We start from the raw sequence: 12,384 nt of genomic DNA, 5'->3' as shown, positions 1-12,384 counted from the left end.
TGCTGTGCGGAGCAGGGTGGGCTTAGATGGTTTGCCCAGTCAACCAACAATAGTTTCCAAGAGATCAGGCTCTTCATCCTCTGTAGAAAGTGCCAGGTCATCTTCATCCTACTCAACTTCCTCCTCATCCTCCTCTACTTCCTCCTCCTCCTCTTGCATATTACTGGCAGCTGACATGGCTGCTTTTAAGAGAAGTGGGTTCTCCCCTTTGATTGCCCATCGCCCGCCTCTGGTGGATGATCCATTTTCCGCATCGCTCTCAGTACCTGCAAGACAGAGATTGCAACAAAATAAGTATTTGCCTTGGTATATCATGTGGTGCAACACAAGGGTTGGGTCACATGATATTGGCATCAACAGATGTTCCACATGTGACCTGGTTTGTGTACACCAATGCATGACACCTCACACCACAGCACTGAAGTGTTGAAAGCAGATGTGCAATTCAAAAGATAACTCATCAGCTCCAGCCACAGCTCTGTGTTGTTTTGAGATCCCCCATGATATCAGCTGCTGAACCAGGCTCCTCGTATGTGTGACAGAAGATGCGGTCCTCGCTCCATCAACTTGAGAGGGATGTGCCACCATACCTATGCATGAATTATATGCAAACATGCACACTTGACACACACATCACTGATTGATTATGTAGGGAACATTGTTAAGGAGCTAATTCTTCTAATGTCTTTCCTCAAGTGCCCTGGATGATAGAGTTTACATGTATATACCATTGGTATAGACCGGTGATATGCATATTATGGCCAGGGTGCCACATGTGGCCCTTCTAACCTTTACATGTGGTTCCTTGGCCACCAGCAGCAGTGGACCGCTATTATCTCAACACAGCACTGACATCAACCAGATATCACATTAACAGGCAAATGTGTATTAGAAGGTTACCGATAGTTGAAGGTACGAGAACATTAGGGAGTTCTACACCTCTCACCTTTGGATGCACCTTAATTTTTAGTCCCATCATGCATCATACATATGATGTGGTCTCTGGAGGAGTGTATCTCAACAGGCAGACCTGTCTCACCTTTGCACATCAGATCGTCAATGCATTGCAGAGTTAAAGTACGATATGTCTGATAGTCAAACAGGATTTGGGTAACATTTGTTCTCCCATCACCCTCCCCCTCCAGAGTCACAATGTCTGGGAAGTCACACATTTGTTCTGTGCAGTCTTTGGGTGGCCTGTGCTCCAATTATGAATGTACAACATCATGGCCTATTAACCTGTCACTGGATGAGATCTTGTACAACTCACATCCTATCCAAAACTCATGTATTTAACAGTTCACTTAAAAATGAATATGGAAGAAGAGACGATAAGCTGACATTAAGCATTTGGCTGGGATCACACACTTTGGTCAAGTGGAGAAGCTGAGATGACCGCTGGCTTTACTGGTTTCAGGTTGTGCATTCCAGCCAACAGATGTACATGCTTCACTTCCTCTACATGCACCCAAATCCCCTCCCCAACCGGAACCCAGCTGGCATATGCACGGTCCTCAGTCATACCAATTCCCATACATTTTGTGTTCTGGGATTTTGTTAGCGAGCTTTCAAGTCATGGACTTTCAGTCCAGTTGTACCTACTCCTCTTCATAAGATACAATTAAAGCAAATAGGTACGTACTGCACCCACTTGCCATATATTTTAAGTCATCATTTCACTAGCTGCCATGGCATGAACTGGTATACTGTAATGTGCCATATGTGGGCACATTGAGATGAGTGACAACAGTATTATCAGACACACACACAACATACTGTTGACATTTTATCCACTTTTTAGGAGCATGAACATTTGGGTAAGTCATTATTAGGTGTACTAACCAAGGTCTCACATCCACCCAGTGTGTGGTGCCTGACGTGATGTCACACCCGAACGTGTAGCAGAGAACGCTGTGAGCAGTTATTTCCTGGACAATGCCACTGAGCCTACCCTGAAAGGTACATTTTCAGTCTACAATCTAGTTGACAAATGCGATGCGCAACTTTGCCTAGTGCATCTCACAGGTTTGGGACTGTTGATGAATTCTATGTCATATGACAATGTAGGAGTTTGGACCCTCTCCTGGCCATTTTTACATACGAGTTTCCTCTGGTGTAATGGGTGATGTGCATCCCTGCAGGGATTTCTGCTACAGTGAGTGACTATTCTCTGGCTGTATGTGGCAGTAGGAGAGAAAAGAGAAAAGTCAGCAACCAAGAAATGTACATGTGCCACTTGTCACATTTACTCTTTTTCATGTACATGCTAACAATAATGGTAAGTGGAAGAAGCACATTGCCTATTGGCATTTACGGGAAACAACCTTTACAAGGCAGTCATTACATCGCACTACCTTTACATAGCAGCCATTACATCACAACATCCTTTATATCGCATGTCATTACAACGCAGCCATTACATTGCATATCACTACAACTCATGTCATTACAATGCATGTCACTACAACGCAGGCATTACATCCCAAGTCATGACAACACATACCATTACAACCCATAGTACCCTTATACTATCCGACACTTACCCTACTGTTGCATTCACTGGAATTATACTAGTAATTTTTACCCCTACACTATCCAACACTTATCATACTGTTGCACTCACTGGAGTTAGAATAGTAATTTTTACCCCTACACTATCCAACACTTACTCTACTGTTGCACTCACTGGAGTTAGAATAGTAATTATTACCCCTATACTATACAACACTTACCTTAAATGCAATGTAATGGTATGCATTGTAATGGTATGCGTTGTAACCGTATAATGGGATGTAATGGAATGCATTGTAAAGGTAGTTTCTGAAAATGCGATGTAATGGCATGCTATGTAAAAGAATGCGTTGTAAAGGATGTTGCGATGTAAAAACTGTGTTGTGAAGGCATGCGTTGTAAATGTATGTGTTGTAACATCATAGATTCGCCATTTACCAGTGTTATGGGGAATACACCAGCCGAGATGGGCCCCTGTTTAAGACTGAGTAAAGGGGAGTTGCCATTTCCATCACAAAGGATTCTGGGACTTGCAGTGCAGTGGATGAAATTAGACACATGGGGGTCAGACTCACCAAGCATTTTGCACATTCTTGGGATAACATCCATAGGCACAATTGTATTGTATTTCAGACATTATAATTTTTAATATCATTGTTAGTATCATCTCATATTACCTGGCACCACATTGAGGATATCACTCACAGGTAGCTAATGGAACATGTGGGGGTGGATGGTGGAGAGGAAATCCCTCTACAGTGGGGTGAGAGGGAGACAGGGTCCAGATTGTACACTAGGGAGAGCTCTGGCCACCTCTATCCTGGAATACTTCAAATTCACCCACCTCTTCTTATCCTGCCACTTTTTCTTAATGTCTGTTTCAGTGCAGACATCCTCCCCCAATGATGTGACTGAAATGGCTAAAGGCTGCCATAGGGCTGCCTTTTGTGTGGCACTAGTGCTGTGAGGGGAGACCATGAAGTCTTTTGTGGTGCCTCACAATGTATTCCAGAATCATGGTGTTCTCCTCCTCAGAATAGTTGTACTTCCTCCTCAGTGGTAGCATTATTGAGGAAACACTCAGAGCAGGCAGACAAAGACTCTCTGTGGGCAAACGAAAGCCTTTATTGTGTGCTGCTTTTATTTGGTTTGTGGTGCAGGTCTTGCAGGTGATTTCAATCATCTGCAGGTGTATGAGATTACACTCCCTCTGCGCCAAGTGCTGAGAGTCCGCCACAGGGGCGGAGACTCCGCCACAAGTGTGGAGACTCCACCCTGAGTGCCAAGACTCCGCCAATTGTGCGGAGATTCCGCCACGAATGCGGAGATTCCGCCCCAAGTGCGAACCTAAAGATACTACTCGTAAATGGCAGTATTGAATAGTGAAAGTATTAAACTTAGATTTTGGTCTAAGTTTACCTTTGTGAATCGGGCCTAGAGTATTTATATCTTTAACCAGATCCTAGACAAATCTAGAGAGGAGTTAGAAAATAAGACATGTCACAAACACAGTTGAATATATTGTTTCTTGTGCTGCTGTTTATATGGAGCTTGCATTATGCAATTAGATTTAAAGAGAAAGCTTTTTGCCAATTTAATTCATTTGACAGCAGCAGTGGTCAGTGTCATGCTAACAATATTTCAAGCATCTGGCAAGGATCTTTTTGGGGCATGCTGTACAGAACTATTTGAATTTATTACCCATTAATGCAAGCACTCGTGATGGCAAACACTATTGAATTATAGGTTATACTTTTAGAAATGGAACAGGAAAAAAAAGTCAAAAGCTTAAGCTGTTCATCATCTGCCAGTCAAATACTGAAAGCTTGCGCAAACATTGATAAATCCATTTCTTTTTGTGCTTGGACCTATATTTTTTCATCTTGCAACAATATGTAATATGGAATTCAATGTCTAACCAACACATTCCTCCCATTGTAGGAAACATTCGGTATGGGCGACTTGTGGCTGTTTAGTGGACTAGTGCATAATACTAAAATAGGACATAGGCTCATATTGGTTAAACTGATAGCTTTAATTTCCAGGTATTCACTATCACAAATAATTCCCTTTTTACAAGTGGCATTGTAGCTGCAAAAGTAGAAATCAAAGGGCTGCTTTTTTCATTGGGTAAAACATGAGAATCTCCTCCTTCTACATATGCCACTGTATGGCTAGACAGTGACCTGCAACACCACTGAGTAAGAGAAATAGGAAGGGTGAGGAGTCAGAAGTAGGACAAAGAGGTAAAGAATGGTATAGCAAAAAATGTAAAGTGTAGGGAGAAGGGAGGTAGAGATAGAGATGAAGTTGAAAATATTGATCACATAAAGAGAGAACACTGAGGCAGCCAGAAAGAAAGATACATAAAGGCATAAAGGGAAGAGGTAGGTAGAGAAAGAGAGGTAGAGAGATAGGTAAGGTTTCAGAGTGTGATAGAGAAAGTGCTAGAGATAGGGACAATGAAATATAGATACAAAGGAAAGGGTTTGATACATCAAGGAATAAGGTTTAGATAGATTTAAGATAGGAAGAGATGTGAGTGAGAGAGAGGATGAAGAAGACAGGTAGAGAGTGGAGGTAGTGATAAGTATAGAAACATGCATGATCTGTTGTGTTGGGCTAAAAACAAGCCAAACATGAAAGAGTCTAAAAAGTCAGGTCAGGTAAGGGTAGAAGTGAGACAGAGATAAAGGTAAATAGGGAGGGTGACTGGTAGAAACTGAGATGATGTGTAGGAAGAAAAGAGGTGACTTAGGGAGACAGAGACAGGATTTAAACAAAAGAGATGAGGTTGAAACAGATTTAGACAGCAGGAGTGAAAGACAGAGAGAGGACAAAGTAGAGAGTTGTGAGGTTGAGACAGAGAAGTGAGGTGGAGAGGGTGAGATGAAACAGAGAAGTAGTTGCAGAAACAAATTAGGTGCGACGTAAGGTAAAGGTGAGTTAGGGAAAGGAGTAATTCAGTAAGCGATATGCAGTAAGTGAACAGTGATGTAAGACTTGTCAGCCTTCTAGGTGGTCTTCCCCCAAACCTTTTGCCTACTCCCCTCAAATTTTCTGAATTTGTATTTGTTGGGCTTAGGACTCTGTGCACTTAAACACTGCTAACCTGTGCTAAAGTGTTTGTGCTCACTCCCTACAACATGGTAAAAGTGGCTTATGCCTGATTGGCATATTTAATTAACTTATAGGTGCCTAGTACAGCGGTATACCATATATGTAGGGCTTGTCAAATAAGTACTACTAGTGGGGCTGCAGCACTTATTGTGATACACACTTACGTAGCCTCTTAAACATGTCTCAGGCCTGCCATTTTCAGCCTGCATGCAGTTTGTAACTGTCAATTCGACTTGGCAAAATAAATCCTTTGCCAGGTCTAAAACTCCCTTTTTATTACACTGACTGCCGACAGACTGTGACCAAAGGAGGAAGGCAGGACATTTCAGGCACATCTGTGGGGGAACATCTCCAGGAGTGACTTTCACTTCAAATCTGGCCTCAAGTATAAAAATAGGACACTCTGACCCACTCTTTAGTTCACATCTAGACCTGGAGAAAGACTTAAGAGGATTGCCCTGCTGCCTGTGGCCTGCTGTGTATTTCAAATGACTGCCCTGCTGCACTAAACGGACTGCCTTGCTGTCTGAAGCATGCCCTGTGCCCTCAGAGTACTGCCCTGCTGTTGAGACCTCCCATTCTGCTTGAACCCAAGACTTCCAGAGTGACTCCAAAGGCTAGTTGGTTGGCCTTCGAATCGTAGACTCAGGGACAGGAAAAGGTCCAACCATCCTGAACCCGCATCTGGACCCAGACTGAATGTGTGCTGACCCGCCGCATGGTGCCCCTCCAGTTTTGGACCCTTGCAAATGGTGCTAAAATTGCCAAGATATTCCAAATCCAAAACTTGAGACTTAAAATAATTTCTACCAAAAAGTGCTCTGAGAACCTAAAGGAGACCGTGACCTACCTGCTTGCCAATCCGCCCAGGGTGCATTGCTAGTTGGCCTGAATTCACAGTAGGTCCCGCTATGTTCTCTGCATAAGCAAATCCTGTTCAGTGGCACCTCGCAGAAGGGGCATCCGGCATTATGAAGCCCTCATTAGGTACAGTCTGCAGCTTTGTACCGCTAGAGACCTTTGACTCCCAAAAAAGAGACTACGGGCCAGATGTAGGTAAGTTCCATTTACCGATTTTTAAATACCGAATTTTACCGATTCGGTATTTCAGAATCGGTAAATGGTATGTAGGAAAAAATTCGGTAAAAAATACCGAATCGGTAAGTTTCGGTATTTACCGAATCGGTAATTACCGATTCGATATTTGCCATTCATTCCTATGGGCCTTGAGGCCCATAGGAATGAATGTCAATTACCGAATCGGTAAATACCGAATCGGTAAATGATGATTCGTTGAATCTGTAAATACCGATTCGGTAATTACCGAATCAGTAAAATGTCTCCTATATCTCAAAAGGATTTTACCGGTCGGTAACGGCCGAATCGGCCGTTACCGACCGGTAAAAGCCTACCTACATCTGGCCCTAAGTCCGAAAAAAGACATCTTCACCACAACCTCATCCAGCATCTCCCCGACAATGGCGTCTCCTCCTCAGACACACTGTTCACATCACCCATATTGTAACCATTTATGTATTTGCCTTTATTTGTATCCTTTTCTCGTGAAGATGAGGGAGTGATGTTGTCTGTATGAGGTGGAGTGGCAGGGCATTCCAAGCTCTGGCCGCGAGGAAGAAGAAGGAGTGGCCTCCTGATCTGGTCTTTCTGGTGCGAGGGACCACGGTGTAGGAGAGTTGGGCTGATCGTAGGGTCCTTTGGGGAGCGTGGAATTTGAGTCGGCTGTTCAGGTATGCTGGTCCAGTGTTGTGGAGGGCTTTGTGTGCGTGGGTGAGGAACTTGAAGGTGATTCTAGCGTTGATGGCGAGACAGTGGAGTGTGCGCAGGTGCTGGGACATATGGCAGTGTCTTGGCAGGTTGAGGACCAGTCTAGCTGTGGCGTTCTGGATGTTTTTTAGCTTGCGGGTGAAGTTTTTGTTTATTCTGGCGTAGAGTGCGTTGCCATAGTCAAGTCTGCTGGTGATGAGGGCGTGAGTGGCGGTCTTTCTGTGCTCTAAGGGGATCCTTTTGAAGGTCCGAAGTAGGAGGCAGAGTGTGTAGAAGTAGGAGGATGCGACAGAGTTGATCTGGCGGTCCATTTTCAGCTCGGAGTCCAGGATAATTCCAAGGTTGCGTGAATGGTCCATGGGGGTGCGCTTCCGAGGGCGGGGGGCCACCAGGTGTCGGGGTGTGGGCCCATGATGAGTTCTTCAAATTTGACAGTGTTGAGTTGTAGGCAGCTGCTTTTCATCCATTTGGCGATGCATACGTTGAAGAGCGTGGGGATAAGAGAGTACCCCAGGGGGACTCCGCAGGCAGTTGGTATAGCGTCCAAAAGAAAAGGAGGGAGTCTGAGCCACTGCATTCTGCTGGAGAGGAAAGAATGGATCCAGTCAAGGGCCTTGTCCCGGATCCCTGCCTCGTGGAGTCTGCGTGTTAGGGTGCGGTGGGAGACTGTGTCGAAGGCCGCTATGAGGTCGAGGAGGATGAGGGCTACTGTTTCCACTCTGTCCAGGAGGGAGCAGCTGTCATCTGTTGCAGCGAGGAGGGCGGTTTCTATGCTGTCGGTTTTTCTGAAGCTAGATTGGGAGGAGTCGAGGATGTTGTGCTCTTCGATGAAGGTGCCGAGTTGGCTGTTGATGGCTTTCTCAATGACTCTCTCTGGGAACGGGAGCAGGGAGATGGGTCTGTAGTTTTTGAGGTCGGTGGGGTCCGCCAGGGGCTTCTTCAGGAGGGTGTTGATCTCAGCGTGTTTCCTGTCATCGGGGAAGGAGGCGTTCGCTAGGGAGCGGTTGATGGTGTGGCAAAGCATGGGTGTGTTGGTGTTGGCGACTCTGTTGAAGATGTGGTGGGGGCAGAGGTCCGTGGGGACCCAGGAGTGGATTGACTTCATTGTCTTCAGTGTGTCTTCGGTGGTGAGGGCTGTCCAGCTGTCAATTGTTGGTGTCAGGGTGTTAGGTGGTTGGTGAGTGTTCAGTGTGTTGGTTATCTTCGTCGAAGTTGTCGTAGATGTTCTGGATTTTGTGGTGGAAGAAGGTGCTGAGTTTTGTGCAGGTGGAATGTCTGTAGACTCGCTGGTGGGTTGGGCAAACTCCTTGATGATGCTAAAGAGTTCTTTGCTGTTGTGCGCGTGTGTGGAGATTCTGTCTTCGATCGCTGTTTTTCTCGTGTTTCTGATGAGTTGGTGGTGGGCTTTGGTAGTGGCTCTGAACTTGTTGTGGGCTTCTGTGGATTTGGAGTTTCTCCAGGCCTTTTCAAGGCGGTGGCATGTGCATCTGGACTCTCGAAGTTCGCTGGTAAACCATTTGGCTTTCTTGGCATGTGTGTTGTTGTTCTTCTTGAGGAGGGCTATGGTGTTGGCGCTGTCGGAGATCCATCTGTGCAGATTTCGGGCCGCTGTGTTGGCGTTGTCGCCTTCCACTGTGGTTGGGGTGGAGTTGCCAAAGGAGGTGAGATGGTCGTTGACGATTTTGGTCCAGTTACTTCGTGGAAGCAGGTGCTGGTGTCTGTGGATAGTTGGTGTTCTGAAGGTGAAATGGATGCATTGATGGTCTGTCCACGGGAGTTCGGTGGTGTGGCTGAAGGTGATGGAGTTTCCTGTTGTGAAGAGGGGGTCGAGGGTGTGTCCTGCTGAGTGCTTGGGTTCAGTCACGATCTGGCGGAGTCCAATGTTGTGGAGGTTGTCCAGGAGGGATGTGGTGTTGGGGTCTAGTTGGTTGTCAAGGTGTATGTTGAAGCCTCCCAGCGGGGTGTAGTTGGTAGATGTGATTGCTTGCGGGGAGATGATGTCCGTGATGGAGTTGGTGTAAGGTCTGCAGAGTGTGGGGGACGGTAGATGAGAGTTCCTCAGAAGGTGGTGGTAGTGCTGGCCTGTATCTTGAAGTGTAGGCGTTCCATCAGGTCTGTGGGCTCGTCGGGGAGTGTGCTCAGCCGGAGGATGGATTTGTGGACAATGGCAATACATCCTCCAGGGTGGGTGGAGTGTATCCAAGGATACACTCCAAGGTGTATCTTTGGGGAATGGCGATGGCGATGTCCGATCTTGAGGTAGTGTTGGTACAGGTTTCTGTGAAGAAAGCTACGTCCAGGGAGGTGCTATCAAGGAGGTCCCAGATTTCGGTGGTGTGTTTGTGGAGTGACCGGACATTGAGGAGGATGCATTGCAGGGTCTTTGGTTTGGTTGTGTTCTTGCAGGCGTGTTGTGCTGGGTCCGTGTTCCTGGTGGTGCTGCAGATGTGTTGGCAGTGGTGACAGCTGAAGGGTCCGTGGGTGTCAGCTGGTGATGCTAGCTTGCAGTTGTTGTTGCGGCCTGGGTTCAGTGCGTGGAGTGCTGCTGGGCTGTATCATTGGCAGTGGGGAGGTCCAGGGTTCCTAGCGCTGATCGCGGACGGCCACAGATGGGCTTGCCTTTGGTGGGCCTTGGGCGAGCCAGCAGCGTGTCCGCTGCGTGCAGCCACACACCGGCCGCCACTAAGTAGGGGTCAGAGAGGGCTGGATAGCTGCGAGGCGGGAGCGGGGAGGGGAGGGGAACTGGCTCGGGATAGTCGCGGTGGGGGAGATGGCGCAGGGTCAACAGCGGCAGGAAAAATGGGGGAAGCAAGCAAAGAAGAGGAAAAAAGTAAGGAGTGAAAGGGTGAAAAAGAAGAAGGAAAAAGAAGAAAGAAGAAGAAAAAGGTAAGGAGTGAAAGGGTTAAGAAAGAAAAGAAAAAGATATAAAGAGTAATAGGGTAAAAAGAATAAAGGAAGAGAAGTGCTTTAAGAAGTGAAAGGGTGAAAAACGCTAAAGAAGCTAAAGGGTGAAAATGGAGCAGAAAGCAGAAGAGAAATGCTTTAAGGAGTGAAAGGGTGAAAAACGCTAAAGAAGCTAAAGGGTGAAAATGGAGCAGAAAGCAGAAGAGAAATGCTTTAAGGAGTGAAAGGGTGAAAAACGCTGAAGAAGCTAAAGGGTAAAAACAGAGCAGAAAGGAGAGGATGAAGGGGGCAGAAAGCAGAGAGAGAAAGGAGTCAGAAGTCCACTGGACCACCAAGGATGGGGAGCAGGTATAACCTGTGGGTGGAGAAGGGCCTCGAACACCAACACTCCGGGAGTGCTGCTCCATCAGGATTCAAGCAAGCCGGGCCGACGACGGCTGAAATGCCAGAAACCGGTCCCCGGAAGCTTGTCTCCTTTCTGGTGAAGAATTGGCTTGGTAGTTTGGTCTGCCCTGTTCCCATGATGCACTGGGCCAGGGACAGACTAATTTGCATATAGCCAGGTTCTGAGCTGGGATGGGGCAGTGAGCTAAATAACGGTGATGGATCAAGCCCTGATCTTTGGACTGGGTAAGAGTGGTCTGCTTAATTCAGACACTCTGTTCATCACCACCCCCTTTTCTGAATCGTTTTTGGCCACTATAGGTGTGGCAGGGTATACTCAGACATGAGTCCCTTGCTCACTGCTCCATCAGGATTCAAGCAAGCCGGGCCGACGACGGCTGAAATGCCAGAAACCGGTCCCCGGAAGCTTGTCTCCTTTCTGGTGAAGAATTGGCTTGGTAGTTTGGTCTGCCCTGTTCCCATGATGCACTGGGCCAGGGACAGACTAATTTGCATATAGCCAGGTTCTGAGCTGGGATGGGGCAGTGAGCTAAATAACGGTGATGGATCAAGCCCTGATCTTTGGACTGGGTAAGAGTGGTCTGCTTAATTCAGACACTCTGTTCATCACCACCCCCTTTTCTGAATCGGGCCTCAGGAGAGGCCACACTTAATAATGGAGCTGCGAGTGTGAGAGAGCAATTTCACTGACAATGAGTCAGGGGTCTTGCTCCTGCGCACTCACCAATGTCCTCAACACCTCCATAATCTTGGCCACCATCCCCGATGCATGGAAACACGCAGAGGTAAACAAGCTCCTAAAGAAACCTTCTGCAGACCTGAGCAACCTCAAGAATTACTGCCCCTTTTCACTGCTCCCTTTCACCACAAAGGTACTAGAGAAGGCCATCAAATGCCAGCTTGCCGAACACCAGGAAGGAAACAACCTACTCAATGCCTCCCAATCTGGCTTTCATGCCAACTATATCACCGAGACCTCCATGATACCCTCAGTTGCACAAGTTAAAGGGGTAACAAGATCACAAGCCCTTACTAGCCAGTTCAATGAGCTTCCAATCAGTTTGCGCTCCAGCCCTCAGCAGGGAGACACCCCTTACCCCCTTGTTTAGGTAGAGAATAGAAAGGTTGTGCTGGGGCTAGAAAATATAAATGTTCCTTCTTTGGAATAATTCCAGTAAAATCACATTAGTTGGTGCAGAGCGTATTTATTGGCACATCAAGTGAACAGCCAACACGTGTTTCACCCCTGCTATCCGACCCGATTTTGGAGTAACCAGGCATTGCGCCGTGACTAAAAAGATTTAACCGTTTATTTTCATGACCACGCTAAAAGCAGGAACTATAAAAGTATATCAATACCGCCCTGAAGAAGCCCCAGGCCTGCTGGCTGCTCAGGGGTGAAACACGTGTTGGCTGTTCACTTGATGTGCCAATAAACACGCTCTGCACCAACTAATGTGATTTTACTGGAATTATTCCAAAGAAGGAACATTTATATTTTCTAGCCCCAGCACAACCTTTCTATTCTCCATGATACCCTCCTCAACCATCGTGAGACAGCCGCCGTGATCCTCATTGACCTCTCCATGGCATTCAACACCGTATCCCACCACACCTTCACCCCAAGACTCCACCACCCTGGCATCCAGCGAGATGGCC

The sequence above is a fragment of the Lissotriton helveticus genome, chromosome 6, assembly GCF_964261635.1.
Source record: "Lissotriton helveticus chromosome 6, aLisHel1.1, whole genome shotgun sequence".
In the NCBI taxonomy this organism is placed as follows: Eukaryota; Metazoa; Chordata; class Amphibia; order Caudata; family Salamandridae; genus Lissotriton; species Lissotriton helveticus.
This window is presented reverse-complemented; position numbering follows the sequence as displayed.